We start from the raw sequence: 21,812 nt of genomic DNA, 5'->3' as shown, positions 1-21,812 counted from the left end.
CCAAATTATATCTGCGGAGGGCAGGTCTTGCCTCATGTCAGTGATAGCGCGGCGCAGTTTTTCCCCCGGGCCTTGTGACCTCCGACCCGCGTCCAGCGCGTTTGGCCGCCGTGCATCCCCGCGCCTTCGCAGACGACGTCAGCGCACGCAGATAAAAAGCTGCCTGCCGCGACAGCTTCCGACAGCCGCCTCTTGTCCGCTCTGTCATCGCACGCTCACCACCGCCGCCATGAGGACACGCACGCTGCTGGTGCTGCTGCTCGTGTTGGTGGCTGCGGCCACACTCGTTGCCCCCGTGGCAGCCTGGAGGTGGCCCTGGGAGAAACCAAAAATCATTGCAGAGATGATCAAGATGCGGCAGAGGTGCGGGTCCGGAACGGTGCGAGTCGGCAACATGTGTAGGAGGGTCTACATGGCATGAGGTTCGTATCACCTTGGGAGTCTATTTAAAATTGTGATAAATACACACTTAATGTCTGCCGCAGTCGAACTGCTGGCCGGGTTGGCCGAGCGGTTCTAGGCGCTACAGTCTGGAACCGCGCGACAGCTACGGTCGCAGGTTCGAATCTTGCCTCGGGCATGGATGTGTGTGATGGCCTTAGGTTAGCTAGGCTTAACCACTTCTAAGTTCTAGGGGACTGATGACCTCAGAAGTTAAGTCCCATAGTGCTCAGAGCCATTTGAACCATTTTAAGCCGTCGAACTAATAACGTTTTTGGGTAGTAGTTAGCCCAAGTCGCTCAAAAGTATTAGCAACTTTTTCGCTAAAACTTTGCATTGTTTACAATGGCCACCCGTTCATTAACACTGGAAATGATGGCGGATACGACATAGAGTCATCAAATGTAATTATCACCCCGTAAAAATTAGTGCATGTTGCTATTTCTTTTCTTGTTTGGAGTAAACTGGTACACATCGGAATTTCCGCGCCAGATATCCAAAGCACATCGCTAAGGGAGCCGAAACACAATGGTGCAGCCCATAGGTATACCAGAACTACCGCTCTCACGGGTGTGGGTTTCATTGTTCTGGCATGCAGACATACACTGGTAGCGTGTCACCTGGAACCAAACAATATTGACGTGAATTTGGTTGTCGAGCTAATGCATGACTTTATGTTCAAAAGTAATTTTGTTGCAACAAAATTACATTCAAACATAAATTGCTAACTCGCCAATGAAATTCACATTAACCTCCTTTATAAATAGCAATAAATAAACCAACGGCTATATTTTCATCTCTGTTTTTTTTTCCGGAGGCAACCGGTTTCGACATTCCATTATGCTAAAATTAGGTCCTATACGGTAACACTGTGGCTGAGCTAGTATTGCCAGACAAAATATAATTAAAAGTGAAAGAGTGTCTACACCAGCATATGTAACGAGGCTGTTTACCGTAGACAATCTGAGCGCAGACTGTTCATGCTTATGCGGCCTTGTTACATACGCTGACGCAGATACTGGTTCACTTTTACACGATCGTGAAGAACTGAATTCCGGATTTTATATACACTCCTGGAAATTGAAATAAGAACACCGTGAATTCATTGTCCCAGGAAGGGGAAACTTTATTGACACATTCCTGGGGTCAGATACATCACATGATCACACTCACAGAACCACAGGCACATAGACACAGGCAACAGAGCATGCACAATGTCGGCACTAGTACAGTGTATATCCACCTTTCGCAGCAATGCAGGCTGCTATTCTCCCATGGAGACGATCGTAGAGATGCTGGATGTAGTCCTGTGGAACGGCTTGCCATGCCATTTCCACCTGGCGCCTCAGTTGGACCAGCGTTCGTGCTGGACGTGCAGACCGCGTGAGACGACGCTTCATCCAGTCCCAAACATGCTTAATGGGGGACAGATCCGGAGATCTTGCTGGCTAGGGTAGTTGACTTACACCTTCTTGAGCACGTTGGGTGGCACGGGATACATGCGGACGTGCATTGTCCTGTTGGAACAGCAAGTTCCCTTGCCGGTCTAGGAATGGTAGAACGATGGGTTCGATGACGGTTTGGATGTACCGTGCACTATTCAGTGTCCCCTCGACGATCACCAGTGGTGTACGGCCAGTGTAGGAGATCGCTCCCCACACCATGATGCCGGGTGTTGGCCCTGTGTGCCTCGGTCGTATGCAGTCCTGATTGTGGCGCTCACCTGCACGGCGCCAAACACGCATACGACCATCATTGGCACCAAGGCAGAAGCGACTCTCATCGCTGAAGACGACACGTCTCCATTCGTCCCTCCATTCACGCCTGTCGCGACACCACTGGAGGCGGGCTGCACGATGTTGGGGCGTGAGCGGAAGACGGCCTAACGGTGTGCGGGACCGTAGCCCAGCTTCATGGAGACGGTTGCGAATGGTCCTCGCCGATACCCCAGGAGCAACAGTGTCCCTAATTTGCTGGGAAATGGCGGTGCGGTCCCCTACGGCACTGCGTAGGATCCTACGGTCTTGGCGTGCATCCGTGCGTCGCTGCGGTCCGGTCCCAGGTCGACGGGCACGTGCACCTTCCGCCGACCACTGGCGACAACATCGATGTACTGTGGAGACCTCACGGCCCACGTGTTGAGCAATTCGGCGGTACGTCCACCCGGCCTCCCGCATGCCCACTATACGCCCTCGCTCAAAGTCCGTCAACTGCACATACGGTTCACGTCCACGCTGTCGCGGCATGCTACCAGTGTTAAAGACTGCGATGGAGGTCCGTATCCCACGGCAAACTGGCTGACACTGACGGCGGCGGTGCACAAATGCTGCGCAGCTAGCGCCATTCGACGGCCAACACCGCGGTTCCTGGTGTGTCCGCTGTGCCGTGCGTGTGATCATTGTTTGTACAGCCCTCTCGCAGTGTCCGGAGCAAGTATGGTGGGTCTGACACACCGGTGTCAATGTGTTCTTTTTTCCATTTCCAGGAGTGTATTCTCTGATTTAAGACACATGAAAGCTCTTCAATTTCCGTGGTGAATCAGAGATGCGAAAGAAGAGGCTACAGCTCTGGCTGCTGGGCCACAGAATACGTTGTTCAGTGTGCGGCATTTAGTGCTTTGGAGCTGCAGGCAAGTGGTTTCTCAGTCATACTGCTGTTCTGCCCTCTGTAATCGACACTATTTGATCGCCGAAAGTGTCACAGCAATACCTCATTTTGAACTACTGTTCTCGCTCCTCCGCGAGGCTCCCTCCGTGGGAGGTTCGAGTCCTCCCTCGGGCATGGGTGTGTGTGTTGTCCGTAGCATAAAGTTAGTTTAAGTTAGATTAAGTTGTGTGTAAGCTTAGGGATCGATGACCTAAGCAGTTTGGTCGCATAAGATCTTACAACAAATTTAAAAAAAAAAATTAAATTTCTCCCTCCTGTTAGCTTCATTATTACTTGTGCGAATGAATGAAGTCCCCTTGAAAGCTATCAAAAGAAGAGTAACCAGTAGCTATGCTACTGGTATTCGTTAGTTCATCGTAGGCCGTATGTTTAGGTGCTGCCTTAAGTGATTATGGTGCTTGCGATCCTCAACTGTATCAGACTTCCGGAATTTGCACTAGCTCTATTTAACATCAAACCCAAACACTTCCAAGATTTACACTTTGACCTTGCGCAATAATAAGTTTAAAAAAACTGTGATTTGTATTACGAAACCGACCGAGGCAATCAGTGGTTGAGACATTACACTTTTGTTCAGTAGGGACTGACTTACTTGTCATTCCTATTTCGGGCATTCAAATTTAAATTTTCTGTGACGTGTACAAGCCGGTCGTTGTGAACGAGCGCAGGTTCGAATCCTGCCTCGGCTATGGATGTGTGTGATGTCCTTATGTTAGTTAGGTTTAAGTAGTTCTACGTCTAGGGGACTGATGACCTCAGATGTTAAGTCCCATAGTGCTTAGAGCCATTTGAACCATTTTGACTTGTCCAAACAGCTTCATGCGAATATCTGGTTTGGTTCCATCTGACATAGTTTGTTATCCGCCTGTAACGTCATCGATCTCGTACAGAAGCAACATTATAAAACAAGCTTCCAGCAGGAGCAGAATTTTCTGGAATCACTTATTCACGAAAGGACCACAGTGTACAACAACGTATGGTGAAAGCGAGAGGACTTAAGATATGACTTCTAAACAGGATCCAGAACGATTATAGTTATACCGAAGTAAGTGGTGAATTTTGTGCAAGTACTTTGGCAGACGCTGAGTTATGACACCGTCTTCTACTATGGGATTATGAACTTTTGAGAAATTGGAAAGTGCCATCGAAGAGATCTTCAGCGACATAAGACATGTAAGAGGGGATGGGAATGTCTAAGGAATAGTAACAAGAATAGGGTGCTGCAAATCACTATTGCGCCATCAGGGAAAGAGAACCCCCCCCCCCCTCTGTAAACTGCACCAAATGTAGTGAAACAAGTAATTCAGTTACGGTTAGTTCAAAAAATTTCGAGATAGATGCATAAAAGGTGTCTTTGACAAACTGCCTATTGGTTTCTTCTCGGGTTCTTCGGCCGACGTTCATCTAATGATTTTATTGACGGTTCACCAGCACGAGCTGTTGGCATTGTCAAAGCTTCACCCTCCATTGCCGGTGGTGAACTGGAACCGAGCTCGCGGCCGCAGACTATATGTACCTAGCGCGCCAACGTCCGAGGGTGCCAGGTACATATAGTCTGCGGCCGCGAGCTCGGCTCCAGTTCACCACCGGCAATGGAGGGTGGATCATTCACAATACCAGCCACTGGCGAAACGTCAGTAAAATCATTAGATGAACGTCGGCCGAAGAACCCGAGACAGAAGCCAATAGGCAGTTTGTCAACAAGTGGCCACGAAAGCCTTAACAATTTTGTAAAAGGTGTCTTTCCCTAGCCTCAAGTACAAAGCACAGAACGTTCATAAAACCACGTGAAACTGTCGTATAAGTCCATTTTTGAGATGTTATTCAACTTCGAGGTCACATTTGCTTGAACGTCGGTTATGTAATCAAAGAATTGACCCTTGATGTGGATTTCTGCACTTTGTCGTTTCGTCATAGGTTCGTATAGAGAACGCCAAGTTTCGTCTCAAGCGATGATTTTTTTCAGGAAAATAACTGCCCGATTTTTCATTTCAATTACATCGTGGAAAGTGTCCATGCCTTGTTATTTTTGTTAAGGAGCTACATTAGGGGAAAAAGCTTTGCACACACTGTAATGTTCTTTAACACATTCAGCAGAACGTCTTAAATTGTTGATATGCTACACTGCGAATTGTGACTCAGCAACACTAACACACTGCTGGCGCAGACCCTCTGCTTAGCCCTGCCTGCTCACACCTGACTGATTGAGTGCACATCTACTGTTTACTGTTGTTAACTCAAGCTGCCTCCACAGCTACTAAGATGATGTCGATTATACGCTGAAAAGAAAGAAAAACAGTTTTGGAACTGTTTGGATGGTCGGTGTATGAGTGTCACCGACAAATGCTCATAAGTTTCTCTTTAAGCTTTGTTAATCGTTCTTTAAAGTGATTCCCGACACGTACTACTGCACCTTGGAAGTCATCGGGATTTTTCGCACCACAAACTTTCATTTTATGTCATTTAATGTCTTCAGGAGTCATTAGTGTGCTCTTATAGATTTCTTGTTTGGGTTTCCTCAGATATAAACGCCCAGAAGTGTTAAGTCTGATTGGCGTGCAGGCCATTTTCTGTTTCCCGAACGACCGATCTATCGATCTCCCAGTACACAATTAAATATTATCCGTAATTGTCTGTGCGGAATATCTTATATGTTGCTATCACACGGACTGCAATATCTCCAATGGTATTAAAGTGATTCCCGACACGTACTACTGCACCTTGGAAGTCATCGGGATTTTTCGCACCACAAACTTTCATTTTATGTCATTTAATGTCTTCAGGAGTCATTAGTGTGCTCTTATAGATTTCTTGTTTGAGTTTCCTCAGATATAAACGCCCAGAAGTGTTAAGTCTGATTGGCGTGCAGGCCATTTTCTGTTTCCCGAACGACCGATCTATCGATCTCCCAGTACACAGTTAAATATTATCCGTAATTGTCTGTGCGGAATATCTTATATGTTGCTATCACACGGACTGCAATATCTCCAATGGTATGTTTTCCAATAACGGAGGCAGTAAGTCTGTTAGGAACTGTATAACGTTGTGCGTATTAACAGTGCAATCAATAAGAGAGGACTAATGAAATGAGTCCTGAAAATACTGTACCAAGCATAGACAGACGATGGTTGTTGTCACGCACTTCTTATGAATGTGCGTTAGCAGATGGCTAGCTTTGCCTACGGTTAGTAAATGATGCTTAAACTGTAAAGCAAATCCTTCATAAAAACACTGCATCACTAGGTGACGGAGAAGAAAGAGGAAAAGATGAAAAGCCTTTAAACGTAACGTTTGCAGAATATTCATTGTCTAACCTCACTTATCCATAAAAACTGCCTCGTAGTAACGCCTAGAACGTTACCACTGTTACAATGATAGTTGTTTTTCTCTCATCAGCTGCTGCTGCTTTTCTTTGATGTATTTCATTGTTGACAGTTCCAATTTCACAAATTCTTAATCAAGTTTTCAAAGACAGAAACTGATGGCTTTTCACTGTTAGCATGCCGGCGATCATATAGCTTCAGTCTGGAACCGCGCAACCGCCACGGTCGCAGGTTCGAATCCTGCCTCTGGCATGGATGCGTGTGATGTCCTTAGGTTAGTTAGGTTTAAGTAGTTCTAAGTTGTAGGGGACTGATGACCACAGCAGTTAAGTCCCATAGTGCTCAGAGCCATTTGAACCATTTTTTGATGAGTTTCAGGCGTTCAGGTAAACACAGAGGAAGTCCCATAGTGCTCAGAGCCATTTGAACCAATTTTTGATGAGTTTCAGGCGTTCAGGTAAACACAGAGGACGTTCCTTAGGTGTGTGTCAGTTTACATTTGGTAGTGGAGAGCAGGCGTTTTAGGCACGTCATTCCCTGACAGTGCTACAATGGTTTTGCGGGACTGTTACCGTCTTGCTGTTTGATCAAATTACACACTTGTTACTTTGTTGAACGATTCTTTCAGAGTTCTTTTTAATTCCACAAGAAACACATATTGTTCAGTCAAATAAGTCGGTGTCATAATTAGGCCGCTATAAAAGTAAAAAAATTACTTAAGTATGTCGGAAAACTCTTTACAGGGCCCACCAGGGCTTAGCGAAAACAACATGTCAGCATAAACGTTCCAGTCACATTAGTGTGAGCACCGCCTGTGTTCGACGTCAATGTGCAATAACCACTCTCAGACGGCAGGTGGCAGCAGTAGCATTAGAGGGTATGCGAAGAGTGTAGGGGTGACGCAGAAAATTACAGTCGCTGTATTGCGGAAACGGACCGATTTATCAGACGTTGTGAAAGGTATGATCATTGTCTTTCGGTCCAAGATTTTAAGCATTTCCGAAACTGTTAAGTTTGTAAACTCTTCGGATGCCGTCGTGGTTAAGGTATAGTGTATAGCAAAATTTCGCTATTCAAAACCGGCGTCGAGGCAACTGTGGTTCATCATTGGCATGACGGGGTTAAACAATGGTTGTGGGTATTCGTATGGGCTGACAGACGTGCATCTGTTGAGCCCAGACAAAGCAAGGGGCCACCCCAACAGTGTCTCCCCAACGACCGTTCAGCAAACGTTGATCGCGTATGGACCTTCGAGTGGCGGTAGGTAGCCTTTTCTGGTGTGTTACGTTTTATGCTCCATCAGGCAGACGGAAATTATCACGTACTGTGTAGTATGTCTGAAAGCAAACATCACACAACCATCGTCGGAAGGCTTACGGTCTGGGGAATGTTTCGTGGCATTCCATGTGAAACGTCCCCTTAGAACAATTTATACAAGACTGTGCTTAACCTGACACACAATATTATTTTAGCGCAACGCAATCTGACTATCAAAAATCCCTACAAAGGAATGGCCCTGAGTAACATTAAACTACACCTTTCAAAAATCACTTACCTCACAAAAATCTTCATTACTCGAACTACTGCAATACAGCGAGCACCACTACTGCCAGCTAAATAAAAGATTCAAACTACGGAAGGCACTAACTACTGATAGTCTTAGCAAATGAAAGATTCTAATAGAGAACAAACAATGTATTTACCTCAATATTCATAATATATACAGTAGTTCATGACATTTTTCAAAACTCCGCCATATCTCTCCCCACATCCACCACTGCTGGCGGCTCACCTCCAACTGCCCAACGCTACGCTCTGTTCACATCCAGCTATAGCAGTTCATGACAACAATGGCAGACAACAATGCAAACTAGCCACAGACTGCACACAGCACAGCCAGTGATTTTCATACAGAGCGCTACTTGGCATTACCCATATAAAAATCTAATTAGCCTACTTACATAGCCCCCATGCTCCCCACAAAATTTTTTTACAAATGGTGTTGGGCACTGGCCAATACTGATTTGATAAAATTTTTCATAATTACACTAACAAAGATAGCCAATGCACACACTTATTGATACAATGTTGGTCAAAAGCTAAAATTTTCTCACAGTCCATAAAGACAGTCCTGATCATTCATCATAATAGTAATTACAGTTTTTTTTTCACAAAGTCTCATTAGTAAAAAAAATTGCACACAGAAGTAGTGGATTTCCATGCAGTCTTGAAGAAGTAGTGGTGTCCTTCCAATGGAAAGACAGTGCTGACTCTTGACATGCTGACAGGTAATGGGCCACAATGGAGCAAACCCACAGCAGAGTCATTCGAAGTTCTGACGAATATTGGTAGGTAGGTCATCACAGAGCAGACCCACTGCAGTCCTGGTAGAGAGTATTGGTGGGCCACCAGAGATGCAGACCCACTGCAGTCCTTGTAGAAATTGTGGACAGGCCCACTGTAGTCCTGGTAAAGAGTATGGTATTGGTGGGCCACCAGAGGTGCAGACCCACTGCAGTCCTTGTAGAAATAATGGTATTGGTGGTTCATCAGAGATGCAGACCCACTGTAGTCCTTGTAGAGATAGCCAGCAGCCATCTGCTGAGACTGTGCAGGTGCACAATCACCATCGAAGAGTCTTGCAGAGAAGATAGCAAGTCCATAAACCACCACTTGTGCACGCACAAAGTTTTTGGGAATTGTCCTTAGAACCAGCAATGCTGTTATCCAGTCCCTTGCTGAATTAGTAACACATGTGCAAACACTAACAGTCCCAACTTCTCACATAGTGTCCATATAGTATGACCAACAGAAATGTGTGCAGTGAAATGAATGCTTTCAAGTTATTTAATTTGATTAACTGGCGTCAATTACAATATTATAACATGAGAATACAATTACGAAGGTACAAAATACATCATTAAAGAACATAACAATATAGATAACATTTGTAGTACAGGCTTTACAAAAGAATAGAAATAAACATATACATCAGTGTTACAGGAATGATGACATGAGTACAAAAATAAAAGATCAGAATCACTTTTGAAACGTCAACTTCACACATGAGCATTAAAACAAAACAGAATAAATAATGTCTAAGCATCTTTACAAAGAAAATAACAGAGTATTAGAAAAATTCTACAACATAGCTCTCATCAGCTAAACACATAAAGGCAGGAAAACACAAATACATAAGGGTACACAAACATATAGCGGAATAATAGAAGGAAAGGACAGGGTTTGTTTTACTGCAGTATTTTGCAAACAAAACTTTCTTTACTTCTCGGAGATCTCCCTTCATTCATCATTATTCCCAAAAAGTCCTATCTATACCTCCTTCCTGTATTCTATTCATATTGCTTTCAAAATAATTATTTCTGATTGTACAATACTCATTGGGGCCCAAATCTTTTTCATATAACTTCGTAATGCATTCTTTACCTATTCTCCATAGTCAGTTTCTTATATAGTCTACCCCCTCTTAAGCTAACTTAAATCTACTGAGCTCAGATATATATACCAAGGGACGAGGCAATGCAGCATCACATAAAACACTTAATATAAACAGCAATGAAAAAAACGCAGATTTGCGAAGCAAGCAGCATTAAGAAATTACCAAAAGTCAAATTCAATAACTCTATGCCTGGCAAACAGCAGCAACTTATACCTAAACATGACATAGCTCAAGCAGAAAAAATATTACACTAAAAACAACAATGCAGACAAGGGAAATGCATATTCACATCTTAATGTCCATGTAATTAAAGTGGTGCACCACAACAACTTATTGTAAAAAGAAATATTACCATGTACTTGAAAAGAAATTTATGTGTTACTGTTACTAGTTCCTTCTTATTGTTCTTTCCTTTCCAAGTGCTCCTTTTTTTTAAGAATGTGGATTACAAAATTATCATTTAATAGATCTGTTGACAGAAAGTGTTCACATTAGCAAATGCATTTTATTTTATAAAACTAATTCTGCAACACAGCTGGAAACCAGATATTAAACAAAATTATCAATCTCTTAACTACAAAGACAATAGATGTAAAATGTTTCTAATCATTTCATTAGGCATAAATTACGAGCTCCACAGTGTAATCATATGTTTTCAAGTTCGAGCATGTCGCATTAGCGATGAAAGGCACACCCTAATGGCTTGTTCTCCAGGTGTTAGACACAGCTGTGTGCCCACAACACATTACAAAAATCATATGTTTTCAAGTAACGAGCGTGTCGCATTAGCGATGCCCGCTACAAAGGATTGTCAATAGCAAGGTTAATGGAAGTAATGAGGGTGTCGCATTTGCAATATTTTCTCTAAAGGAATGTCAATGGCGAGGATAAAGGCCTGCCCCTTTTTCTGTTTTTCTACCTGTGCTTCCGGAAAGGCACACCCTAATGGCTTGTTCTCCAGGTGTCTGACACAGCTGTGTGCCAACGACACACGTGCAGGTGGTCACTTTCTTACAGAAATATTTACGACAGCAGTTTCCGCTACAGTGACAGTCTCATATAAAAATTTCACAGGTCGAGAATTTACGTTGCAAATGTGTAGAAACAAAATCCTATGAATATAACAGTGTCCAAAAAAATTTTCGCCGGCATTGTGATACATTCACGCATTTACACACATTTCATAACTTTTAAAGTACGATTCTTGGTTTCCAACATCCTTTTCCACAAGTTCGCGTCCCTAACCACTATTCATTACTCCTTACCTTATTCGTCGACACTTCTTCAATATTGCATCATAACAGATACGTAGCTTAATCAAATAACTCATATAGCATCAGCTTATTGATCATAAACATACCTCAGCAGCATAATACACATCGTCATCGTAATAATAACATCATAACACCTCAGTCAAATCTCAAAAACGTCGTAGCTTTCTGCAATTGTTTCAAAACCTAAAGAAAATTCTCTGCTCATGTCAAAAGTGTCATCTGCCTCAAACGTACTTTAAAATCATGCTCCTTTACTAAATACATCATTCAAAGCTCTCATAGTATCACAATGGTACCAAAAAATATGAACAGTTCACAAAGTACAGACAAAATACAATTTCGTAAGTGTAAAGTTACCCAACGGTGTAATTACGTAAACATCTGTCACTGATGTAGTAAAAAGAAATGTTTGTCTCTCTCAGTTTAATGATCAGATAGCTGTGTAATTTATGTGTTAGAGAGATATGGTACCGATGTGTTAAATTGTATAAGCAAATACCATATTAGCTAGGGCTCCTTGTGCTTGCCAAACACATGGTACACAAAGTAAGCGTGCACCCCCCTGAGGATTATTGTAATTATACCTTCAGGTGTTACAGATTACAGCAATGGAATGAAATGTATCACGAAAACCTTTGTATCATTGTATTTCAAATATCTTTGAAAATAAATGTTTTTAGTACAAAATTAATCACTCAAATACGTGTCCTGTAGCGCTAAATATGCGTCTTGCTGTAAGATAATCTCTGTGGAAGTGTCGTAGTTATCGTCCTCCAAAAGCTAAGTTCTGCAGAAGTCAATGTACTGACCTCATGATACACAAAAGTGAAATGCTTTGCGTATAGATATCATACTTATTACGCTTATTGCCAAGATGAAGAAAGTGCTGTGCTGTAACGTATTGTTGTGCTACAGAAAAGGCTGTCTCAATGTAGCTATACCACAAAAGTTACTACTAAAACATGTTTTACTTTCCAGAATAATACAGAAAAACTGTGCAGATATGAAACAGAAACACCGCAAACAGATTCTAAGTCTGACAAAGCATACTAGTAACGTAAAGTGAAAAGTTATATGGCAAAGACAAAGTTAAATGGCAGATTATCTTTCAATAAACGGTTTTACATGTGAAATGTGGTGTAAACCTTTGCTCTTCCTAGTACGCAGAGTTTCATCTTTAACGCAATTATCATGTGGTATTCGTCCTTAAAGAATACTGGAATTTTGCTCAAGGTTAGCGTCAATGTTATTTTTCCCTGAGCCAGCCGGCGCACGCGGGTGCCTGCGGTGCGAGTCATTGTCTGCTACCTCTTTGTTGGTGCGCGCCGTTATTGGGATTTGGAGACCTGGGCCCTGCCCTGTTTAAATCCCGCCAGTTCTGATGAAATTCACATCTGTCGTTACGATCACATCGTCTGTCGTCCTGTCGGTAGTTCCTGTAGTTTCTTTCTTGTCGGTTATGTGGTGGAGAATTTCTCCCTGAATTATCACTGCATGGTGGAGCGTTGCGTATGAAGTTATTCTGTCTCCCTTGATAATAATTATTTTGGTTCCCATATTGTCTGTTTCTCTGATTGTCTCTGTGATAGTCATTACTGCGGAGAGGTGATCTTTCCCTGTAATTATTACTACTCTGCCAACGGTTGTCATACGGGTGGTGTCTATTTTGGTCACGATTTGTGTGGTGAGAATAGCCTTGTCACGTCCAGTTATCGTTTCTGTCGTCACGGAATTGTGACGGATGTGACCTGTAGTGATTGTTTCCCTGTTTTCGCATCCCACGACTATCTGTGTCAATTTCTAATTCTTGTAACTGTCCCTGAAAAGCTTCAATGTCGTCTTTGCAACGTCCTGCCAAAATAATATGCCGTAAATGTTCAGGTAATTTGATTAAGCAAATGCGGATGAGTTCTGAGGGGCTGTATGGGTTTGACAGGTACTGATTCTTGTGCAACATGTCTTCAAAATATTTGACAAGACTGGAAAATTCAGATTGTTTAAAGTGTTTCATCATCATGATGCTATGTTTTACACGGTCTTGTGTAGCTCGAGACCAATATGCTGAGAGGAACGCATGGTAAAATTCTCCTTCACTGTGACAATCGTGAATGACCGATCGCATTCTTACAGCTGGTTCATTCTCCAAGTAGCCACACATAAATTCTAACCTGTGCTCCAATGACCAGTTGGGAGGAAAACAATGAGAGAATTGATGGAGCCATGCTTGTGGATGAATGTCGTTGCCAGAATTCTTAAATGTTTTGAATTTACGTGTAGTAATGAACAGCTTATAGTCAAATTCATCATGTCGGCGAGTCACATATCGGTCATTGTTACGTCGTGTCGGCGGTTCCATCTCAAAATTCGGTGCACCTTGCCAATTCCTTTCATAATTACCGAAATGCCCTGTGTTATTATATTGTGGCTTTTCCGTATTTCTATGTCCCTCTTCCAGTATTGGGGCGCGTGTGTCCTCTGAAATACGTAATTCTTGTATTACCTGTGTCAGCTGTTCTTGTACTTCCCGGATTTCTCTTTGGTGTTGCGTATTAATTTGATTCAGATTTTGTTTCAGTTTCCTAATTTGTTCGCACTCTTCTGTGTCATTAAAGACTACCGGTTTTGTGTCATTCAGATTATCATCTACCTTCATAGATAAGTTAGTGACCTGATCCGAAAGTTCGGCTACTTTCTCTGATAATGAACTAATTTCCTCCATGTGTCTTTCTGAACCAATTTTCAGAGTATCTACTGTGTCCTTTAAGTTTTCCTGAGTTTTTGCAAGTTGCGTAACCGAATCGGTAGATGCAACTGAGTCCATTTTAGCTTGCAAGGTCTCATGATTTTCATGAACAATAGTTTGCAGTTCTTTTATGGCTGCTTCGTGATTCTGTAATGCATTTTCATGACGTGAAAAAATAGGTTGGAAATGCTCACAAATTTGTGTTTTTACGTCATTACACACTTTCTGACATTTCGATTCAATGTTATGTAACTCAGCAGTTAAATCTTCACGTGTTTGTTCGAGAGTTTGTTCCAATGAGTCTAACTTTTGAAGCTTTTGCTGTGTTTGTCTCTGATTTTGTTCCATTATGTGTAACTGTTGCTGTGTTTGTCTCTGGTGTTGTTCCATTGTGTCTAAGTTTTGAAGATTTTGTTCCATTGTGTCTAACTTTAGAAGATTCAGTTCCATGGTGTCTAACTTTAGAAGATTCTGTTCCATGGTGTCTAACTTTTGAAGATTTTGTCCCATTTGTCTCTGATTTTGTTCCATTTGTTGCATTAATTGCAATAATAATGCATTAGTGTCTGGAATCTGTTCCTCTATGCTTTTCGGCAGTGCATTTGCACCGGCAACATTCACATTTTGACAGGCAGAAAATGTGTCTTGACTTATTTGAGAAAACAGTGAGGACGCAAAACCTGAATCTACAGTATTTGCAAAATTGTGTCCTATCATTTCGGATTCCTGAGGCGAGCTGTTGCCGACCGATCGATCGATAATGCTTCCCTGTTCACTACCTGTTTGACTGTCTACAGCATTATTTGCCGCCCGCTCCATTTCCCTATGCACAATTACCAAATTACTACTTCGAATGTCTGTTAATTCACTACCCAGTGGTGCTGATAAGCTACGCTCGTCGTCACTATTATTTCTCAATTTAGTTTGGAGCCTAGTGTTACGTTTTTCACACGCCATTATTGTCACAATATTTCACACGATAACACAGAAAAGCACTATTTGAATAGCAAAAATAAGAGAACACATTAACATAGCACTGAAAATAATATCTAGTTAATTGCAAGCGTAGCTGCGAAATACTTGGTGCAAATCTATATGCATGCCACAACTGTTTTCTGCACAACAATGAAAGGCTACAACTACAAAGGAGATTCTCTCTACAATTACGCGCTAGCAATAAACAAAAGCTACACTAAATACACAAACTACAAGAAAAAAATCAGAAGATTCCAGTGAGGTATCCTGGCAGGGTCGCCATATGAAACGTCCCCTTAGAACAATTTATACAAGACTGTGCTTAACCTGACACACAATATTATTTTAGCGCAACGCAATCTGACTATCAAAAATCCCTACAAAGGAATGGCCCTGAGTAACATTAAACTACACCTTTCAAAAATCACTTACCTCACAAAAATCTTCATTACTCGAACTACTGCAATACAGCGAGCACCACTACTGCCAGCTAAATAAAAGATTCAAACTACGGAAGGCACTAACTACTGATAGTCTTAGCAAATGAAAGATTCTAATAGAGAACAAACCATGTATTTACCTCAATATTCATAATATATACAGTAGTTCATGACATTTTTCAAAACTCCGCCATATCTCTCCCCACATCCACCACTGCTGGCGGCTCACCTCCAACTGCCCAACGCTACGCGCTGTTCACATCCAGCTATAGCAGTTCATGACAACAATGGCAGATAACAATGCAAACTAGCCACAGACTGCACACAGCACAGCCAGTGATTTTCATACAGAGCGCTACGTGGCATTACCCATATAAAAATCTAAACAGCCTACTTACACATGGGCGATCTTGTCATTCTGGAACCGAGAATGGATCAAAACCAGTATGAATCAATCTTTGGGGAACATGCCCACTACAGCAAGCAGTTTGTATTTTCCTCGGCACGATAGTATCTACCGGCGGACAATACAACGTGTCACACATCTCGCAGTGTACTTTCATGGTTCGATAAGCACATTGACGAGTTTACCACACTCCCCTGGCCACAAAACTCCCCAGATTTAAACCAAATAGAGAATGAGACTTTCACTCTGCAGCGGAGTGTGCGCTGATATGAAACTTCCTGGCTGATTAAAACTGTGTGCCGGACCGAGACTCGAACTCGGGACCTTTGCCTTTCGCGGGCAAGTGCTCTACCAACTAAGCTACCCGCGCACAGCTGTGAGGACGCGGCGTGAGTCGGATTTGGGTAGCTCAGTTGGTAGAGCACTTGCCCGCGAAAGGCAAAGGTCCCGTGTTCGAGTCTCGGTCCGGCACACAGTTTTAATCTGCCAGGAAGTTTCAAATGGAGAATGTGTGGGGAGAATTCGATCGGGCTGTTCGCGCCACGGATCCTCAACCAAGAAATATGGCGCATTTGGTCTCGGCACAGGAGTCGACATGGCTCCACATCCATCTCGATAACTTCCAGAACCTCACTGACTCTCTTCCTACACGTGCTTGCTACAGTTAATGATCGTTCTGGCTTTTGACCGTTTCTCACATTATTGTGACTGGACCGTGTATTATCGGTTGTTGGTCTTTCTTATTTGATCGTGAGTAATAGTACCCTTCCCAGCTACTCACAAGGGAACCTCCCCATCGCACCCCCCTCAGATTTAATTATAAGTTCGCACAGTGGATAGGCCTTGAAAAACTGAACACAGATCAATCGAGAAAACAGGAAGAAGTTGTGTGGACCTATGAAAAAAGTAAGCAAAATATACAAACTGAGTAGTTCATGCGCAAGATTGGCAACATGAAGGATAGTGTGAGCTCTGAAGCGCCATGGTCCCGTGGTTAGCGTGAGCATCTGCGGAGCTACAGGTCCTTGGTTCGGGTCTTACCTAGACTGAAGAGTTTACTTTTTTATTTTTGCAAAGTTATGATCTCTCCGTTCGTTCGTTGCGTCTCTGTTCACTGTAATAAGTTTAGTGTCTGTGTTTTGCGACCGCACCGCAAAACCGTGCGATTAGTAGACGTAAGGACGTGCCTCTCCAATGGGAACCGAAAACATTTGATCGCAAGGTCATAGGTCAACTGATTCCTCGACAGGAAAACAAGTCAGATAATAATTGTCTGAAAACAAAAAATTAAACTTTTCACATGAGGGAAGACTTGAACCAAAGACCTCTCGTTCCGCAGCTGCTCACGCTAACCACGGGACCACGGCTCTCCGGAGCTCACGCTATCTTTGATGATGCCTATCTTGGGCATGGACTACTCAGTTTGTATATTTTGCTTATTTTTTTCATAGTTCCACACAACTTCTTCCTGTTTTCTCGATTGATCTGTGTTCAGTTTTTCAAGGCCTATCCACTGTGCTAACTTATAACTAAATCTGAGGGGGGTGCGACGGGAAGGTTCCCTTGTCAGTAGCATATATTCATTATGACAGGGTTCACACTTAACTGCCGTCCATAGCTCTCAGACATTGTACATCGCCAGCTCCAAGGAGTGCACATATTGCCTGATGATTTGCTACATATTGCAACAACTAATTTATTGAGAATTACCGGTGGAACGGATCTTTGATCCCGAGAGCATTGTATTTTCATTTCACCACTGCGGAGACAACCGAATGATGGTGTATCTTTGTGAGAGCACAAATCACTTACGAGATGTTGAAGGTGAAGAAATACAAGCACATGGTTGTACAGTAAGTAGGTGGTGTAGCATTCATCTTTGACAAGGAAGGATGGAAGGACAAACGAAATGTAATGTTTCCTAAACAATCCATTCCGGTATTCGCGTCAGTCAATTTAAGGAGTCCATGGAAAACTCAAGTGAGGTTATCCTGATGCCGAATTGTTCTTATTCCAAGGTAATCTTGGTAAGAGGCAACGGCAGACGTTAAAAGCAGTCTCAAAGGAAACTGCAAACTTTCTTTTAGAGGAAACCTCACACACCTCTACACTTTATTAACAACTGCCAGTTACTAGTTTCATAAAAGCCATATTTTTCACGTAACTCACACATTAAGGAAGTTTGAAATTCCCTATTTTCTCCATTAATCACCGTTACCATTAAGTTACTGTAACCGAAAAACTAAGACGGTTAAACGATGCCCATTAATAAAGTGTTTGTTTTATGAATGCATTACCATGAGGGAAGCTCTGACTCAACACCCATGAAAGACACTGAAGCATGAGGTTGAGCTATATTTTCATTCTGTTTTTACATATAGGCTCTACAGTTTTGAAACACCAATAAACATTGCTCCCAGCCCTGTAATTCTTTGATCACCTTGTATTGGCCTTATACAGGCTGTCGAAAATGAGAGTAGACAGGTAAATGTTTATAAGCCAGACGTTGTATTGAGCCTTGTTAATGAACGTGATAGTTACCCATCACAGAAAAGATCCGGGTTATCGGTGTACCAATCAGTTGTCGTCACACGGGTGCTGATAGGCACCTCCCGAAAGCTTTGTACCAAGTACATCACAGTGTTATTACGTTTGAGTGAATGACAGGAGAAGACGTGATTAGTGACCAGTTGAATCAAAGACAAAAGGTGTTTACGATAAATCAGCCCGTGTTCGTTGTTTAGCGTTATGTGGCTCACAGTTCACAGGAAACATATGTGAAACTGTTTATACAAGACTTTAAAGACTTCAAGTGACTGGGAAAAATCTCAAACTAGATCCGCAATTCAGAATTCAACTGTCTAATGGCGCGAAACAGGCCCTGTTGCAACTAAAAATCTCAGTCATCAAAAATGGCTCTGAGCACTATGCGACTCAACCCCTGTGGTCATCAGTCCCCTATAACTTAGAACTACTTAAAACTAACTAACCTAAGGACATCACACACATCCATGCCCGAGGCATGATTCGAACCTGCGACCATAGCTATTATTGAGTATGAGTTAAAGCTTCCAGATGAGCGTCCAAGTGTTGAATTCGGCCAATGGTTTCTAGTGAAGTGGAATTAGGACATAGAATCCTCAGTTTTCTATTCCTTCGGTTGAAGTCTGATTGAGACTGTCAGGGTACGTGGACTCATACAACATCTACCGTTATGCATCAGAAAACCACAATCGGTGCTTCAAAGAGCGGTTGTTGCGTTCTCGCTTCCCGCGCCCTGGTTCCCGGGTTCGATTCCCGGCGGGGTCAGGGATTTTCTCTGCCTCGTGATGACTGGGTGTTGTGTGATGTCCTTAGGTTAGTTAGGTTTAAGTAGTTCTAAGTTCTAGGGGACTGATGACCATAGATGTTAAGTCCCATAGTGCTCAGAGCCATTTGAACCATTTGATTCTTTGGCCAAACTCTTAATGCTAAACCGTAGCCGACCGCTGTGGCCGAGCTGTTTTAGGCGCTTCAGTCCGGAACCGCACTGCTGCTACGGTCGCAGGTTCCAATCCTTGGGAATGGATGTGTGTGATGTCCTTTGGTTAGTTAGGTTTAAGTAGCTCTAAGTTCTAGGAGACTGATGACCTCAGATGTTAAATCCCATAGTGCTCAGAGCCATTTGAACCATTTGCTAACCTGTACGTTCAGAAACTGTATGAGAATCAGCTTACAGAAGATGAAATATTATAAAGATATTCCCAGTAACGCAGAGCAATAGCACGTATCATCTTGTCACGAGTGCATGAGGTTTTCAGTGACGAGAGGACAATCAGCAGAGGCAGTGTAACCTCCTGGCCACCTAGATCAACTGATGTCTCTCCCTCTGATTTTTACCAGCGGCGAAAATTGAAGAATGTAACCAAACATTACTCTGGATGAGCTACAGCACAAATTTATAAGCGCTACTGCTGCAGTCTTTCAGGCGGAGCTGCTACGCATGTCACACCGTTTGATAAATCCAGCACAGCGAAGAATCCGCGTCAGCGGTGGCTACTTGCAGTATCTACTGTGAAGTTGATTAACAAAGGTGTCCATCCCGTGTCAGTCTTAATGTAAATATTTTCAGAGCCAGTTTCATTTTGACCACCTAGACTACCTCAATTATGTAACGGCACTGGACTTATAACTCCAGTCCTATTCAAAAATAACAGACATTCATTAAATCTACTGAAACTTTTGTCAATTTATTTCTCCATGGAGCCAATTTGGGACTGTATGAAGGATGATCGATGAACCCAAGGAGTCGGATCACTGCAGATGTCCCACCCTTCGTGTGTAGTCTGGCATTGCCTCGCAGAAGAAAATGGTGCTTCTTGTGTGGACGAAAGAAATTCATTTACAGAACTCTGTTTCTCACTCACCGACCATGTTAAGTTACGCATTGCCATTTACACGCTACAGTTTGGAGAACTCTAGACGCGTATTGCTGCTGGATATGTAGACATGAAGAACAAGGATTTCGAATGTTGATAACTGTTTTTATATTTTAAAAGCTTTAATTGTTTCCACATAATAAATTCGGAGGCATTACTCTTCAGCAGGCCATCGTAACCCTTATATATGTACTTAGAATCATACTTGTCCTAATACCTTTCATTGCGGTACATCCGATTTTTCCTTGGTTTCTGTTGAATATTCGGCTCTCAGAATAACGTACTGTATTCTATTATTAAAAAATTCTCCTAACGAATCATGTATCAGTTTCTGATACTGAACCCTCACGTTAGTGAGCTATTGGTGTTTCAAAATATCTCGGTATTTAATCAAGTTACATGTCTTACATTTTTTGGACCAAGCCTTAGTGCAAAGATTTCCTGGAAGTACCATGTTCCGGATATATTCCGATAAAAAATGCTGTTTTCTTCAACGAAAGAATTATCTTTATTCCCACTGATTTTGGTGTGCGGAAGACAATATATTTAATCTACTTTGTCACTACAATATTAGCCGATCTGTACACATAAGTTACTCTTATACTACTAATGACTGAGGACTGTGATTTTGTAGTTAATTAGCGAACTTAAGAGTGGGTAGCTGTCGTGGGGAATCGGAATAATTCCTCTGCCGTATCTCTTGATAAGCACATCGACTGGAACTGTAATTAATATCATGAACTCCTCTATAAGGAATTGACCGTTAACAAGAAAATGATTTGCACGTGGATAATATCGGGTAATACATACAAGTTGCACAAAGACTTGTTGATTAATTAGTTCCTATTTTCAGTAATTTTGTTGTCGAACAGAAAAATGAATAATAAATTTCTCAAGGTGAAACGCCTCTATGAGGCTAACTGCCACAGACTATTGTGGGAGCTTTAGTTGTGTGTACCGTACTGTCGAAACTCTTTTGTTTTAGTCAATATTTGTGCACCACACACCGTTACGCTGTGTACGTTTCGCTAAGGTTGTGTTGAGACCAAACGATTTCATTCTAATAATGACTGGAACACTTTTTCTTCGAAATTTCTTATCATATTGTCTTTTGCAGGTGGCTGGGGATATTCATAATGTGGAAGACATCGCAACAAAAAAGAAAAATGGAAGCTTTTGTATGTAAATAAATTTTGTACAGTTATTTGTAATGTAAATAATAAATGTGATACTGACGCAAAGAGCTCTTGTCATTTATGTTTTTATTTTGGTAGTTGTATCACTATTTTAAAGTTTTGTTCTTTGCAACTTGCTCTCCTCCGTCATACCCTTCCATTGCCCAAGTTATTAGGAAATCATTGCTAAATATGTGTAATAATAATAAAATAAATACAGTATTTAAAAAATTTGTTTCTCAGTGTTTGATATTTTCTTACATTTTTAAGAGAATCTGTTTAACTGACAGTTATCCATAGCCAAAACTATTCTTGGTCTACCTTCCAATAACAACGATGGTGAACGAAATTAAAGTTTCTAATGTTAAAAGACACATAATGGGAAATTCTTACTTAGTTAGTTGTGATAATTTCAAATCCTTATATATCGTGAAATAGATTTCAGACTCTACTTTCCTGTAAGGAACATCTCTCTTATGTTTCCAGCAGTGGT

General features: G+C 42.1%; 1 long non-coding RNA gene across 1 annotated transcript; it reads left to right on the top strand.

Moving 5' to 3' along the window:
* The first annotated feature begins 142 nt into the window (after positions 1–142).
* Positions 143–21,387, top strand: LOC126175517 (uncharacterized). Its single transcript, XR_007535585.1, has 2 exons — positions 143–422; positions 21,262–21,387. It is a non-coding gene; the product is annotated as an uncharacterized LOC126175517 (long non-coding RNA).
* The last annotated feature ends 425 nt before the right edge of the window (positions 21,388–21,812 follow it).

The sequence above is a fragment of the Schistocerca cancellata genome, chromosome 3 (assembly GCF_023864275.1).
Source record: "Schistocerca cancellata isolate TAMUIC-IGC-003103 chromosome 3, iqSchCanc2.1, whole genome shotgun sequence".
Lineage (NCBI taxonomy): Eukaryota > Metazoa > Arthropoda > Insecta > Orthoptera > Acrididae > Schistocerca > Schistocerca cancellata.
Note: the sequence above shows the minus strand (reverse complement) of the source record. Positions and strands in the feature narration are given on the sequence as shown.